A 2,902-nucleotide genomic window follows, 5' to 3' on the forward strand; every position below is an offset into this window, starting at 1 on the left:
ACATGCAAATGGTTATTTAAGAGTAATGCAACATTTAGGAGCCCAAAAACATGATACAGATGGCTTCCCTGGTGGATTAAGGAAGATGGATTTGGATGAGTGCAGAAGGAGGAAAACCTTACCACGCCACGCCATTAAAAACAGCACAGGGTGAACAGAGGGGCTTAACAGCCGGAATGAACATGCTTTAGGGTCCATTAAGAAAGAGGCCCCAGCTGGGGAGAACTGTGATCTAGAACCGGAAAGTTCTGTGATTTCAGTGGATGCCAAGCTACAGAGTTGGGGGGTCGTTTAGAAACAACAAGGAATTTCCAATGGAACTAGCATGACAAAGGAAGCATGTCAGGAATATTAACCCAGCAGCAGCTATGACTTTAGTAATAAGTTTTGGTAACTCTAAGTAATTTCCTGGGCAGCTCTGGCTCAGAAGATTCCTTTTGAGAAGATTCAGGTCCACCTACATTGTATGAACATGTCACTCTTTCTGCACCTAGAGCCTTGGTGGCAGTAACTGTTTAAATCCCCTTGAAAATCATCTAATTGGTTCTGTCTCAGGTATTGCTGTCACCTCCTCTGGGATTTTGCTCTTGGTCATATGAAAGTAGTTTCATTGATGGAAATAAGAAAATCAAGAAAGGGAGTTGTTTTAGAAGAGAGTCAGAAGTGATCAATTAATAGAAATGTCCACTAGGCAATTAAGGATTCATTCATTTATCCAATAATATTTTCTGAGACCCTACCTGGCACCTGAATATGTATCAGGCACTTGAACAAAAAGATACAGATCCCTGCCCTGTGAAGCTTACATTCAAGCAGGAGATAGACAAACAATGAACACAATAAGTTTTTATAAATATATAAAAAGTACATACTTTGGAAAAAAGATATAAAATGATAGGAAAAATAAAGACTGGTACTAATCTAAAACACACACACACACACACACACAAAAACACACACACACACAAAAACACACACAACAAAAAAACTAATTAAAGCTAAAAGAAAGAATGAGTTCCACCAAAGAGTAGACTATTTGGTTAATACCCCTTCCACTTCTAAAACTCTGCCATTCCAGATCCAGGAATTTGACACAAATAATCTCAACCTTCTTGTTAAACAGAAGATAAGATCAAAGAATTATGGAATTTTTGTGGCTTGAAGCGATATCAGAGACCCATCACCATGGAACTGTCATCTTATGATGAGGAAATGGAAGCCCAGAGAATTCAAGTTAGGTCATCTAGGGCAGTGGTTCTCAACCTTCTTAATGCTGTGACCCTTTAATACAGTTCCTCATGTTGTGGTGACCCCCAACCATAAAATTATTTTCGTTGCTACTTCATAACTGTAATTTTGCTACTGTTATGAATCGTAATGTAAATATCTGATATGCAGGATGTATTTTCATTGTTACAAATTGAACATAATTAAAGCATAGTGATTAATCACAAAAACAATTTGTAATTATATATGTGTTTTCTGATTGCCTTAGGCGACCCCTGTGAAAGGGTTGTTCGACCCCAAAGGGGTCGCAACCCACAGGAACCGCTGTCTTAGAGTAAATGAGCACTGGGGGCAGAAGAGGAGTTCCAGGACTCTCTAGCTTTTCTTGTACATAACTTTTAACAGCAAAAGCCCTTTCAATAGCTTCAAGAGTTTCAAGCTCTATTGGAGGCAATGAAAATTGTTTTTTAATTACATAAATGGCTTAGCTATATCACAGCAATAATAAAAACAGCAAACACTTACATAGCACTTACTTTGAGCCAAACACTCTCTAAACAAACACTCATGAATGACCAACTCATTTAATCCTCAACCCTATGAGGCAGTCAGTGCTTGTTTGCTACCCTATGCTGAATAACTGGTATTTTACTAATTCAATAAAGCGTTCTTAAACATATATTTTCAATTACATACTACTTTCAAAGACACTCAAGACCTGAAACAAAATTTTTTAAAAATGAAATTCTGGTAAGGCAGGGTTTTTGTTTTTAATTGAATAAATCTTATGATTTTGTTGTCAGGGGAGTCAACAGGAGAGAATAATACAAGGGAAAAAGTTTCCTTTAATTAGTATTTTTCTAAGTATCTGATATTTAAAGTTTTACTATTAGACTATGATGCTTACCAATAACGTGATAAAATGCAACCAATTTTTTAAATTTTTATAAAACAAAGCTTTCCTTTCTCAATACACCAAATATAGATTTTGTAAATTTAATTATAAAATAAAGTGTTACTACCAATCTGATGATCTTTACCTTCAGTTAACTAGATCATTTGCATTTCAAAGGACTTTCCTATTAAAGAGTTTTGACTGTACAGTCACCTACTATTAGAATTCACTGCATGGGTCTGGCCACATTCTTTGGTTGTACTGGAATCTTCCTATACTAATAAAAGAGAAAAATGGTAATTGGGGTACGAGCTACCCTTTTCATTGGCTAATCAGGGCTATATGCAAATTATCCGTCAATTAAGAGTGGCAGTTAACTGCCAACTAAGATGGGCAGTTAACTGCCAACAAGATGGCGGTTAATTTGCATATGTAGGCACAATGCAGGGAAGCAAAAGGGAAAGCAGGAAGAAGCCCCCTGCCACTGACAGTGATCGGAAACCCAGGGGGGAGCTAAGAGCTGGGGGGCAGGGCAATCAGGTGCCTTTTCTGCCCTGGCCAGTAATAGCAGGAAGTAGGGGTGGAGCCAGCGATGGGAGCTGGGCACAGTCGAAGCTGGCAGTCCCAGGAGCTAGGGGTCCCTTGCCTGGGCCTAAAGCGAAGCCCACGATCGCGGGGCCACTGCAGCTACGGGTCCTCGCTGCCTGGGCCGGACGCCTCAGCCAGAGGCCTTAGGCCTGCGCAGGGGTGGAGCCTGCAACCGCGGGGAGCCTGCAACCG

At 39.8% G+C, this 2,902-nt stretch overlaps 1 protein-coding gene across 2 annotated transcripts in view; it reads right to left on the reverse strand.

Annotated features, from left to right (window-relative positions):
* The window catches only part of FAM160A1 (family with sequence similarity 160 member A1), a 220,271-nt gene that overhangs the window by 173,823 nt on the left and 43,546 nt on the right, over positions 1 to 2,902 (reverse strand). The window lies entirely within an intron of this gene.

Source organism: Myotis davidii, unplaced genomic scaffold (genome assembly GCF_000327345.1).
Source record: "Myotis davidii unplaced genomic scaffold, ASM32734v1 scaffold323, whole genome shotgun sequence".
In the NCBI taxonomy this organism is placed as follows: domain Eukaryota; kingdom Metazoa; phylum Chordata; class Mammalia; order Chiroptera; family Vespertilionidae; genus Myotis; species Myotis davidii.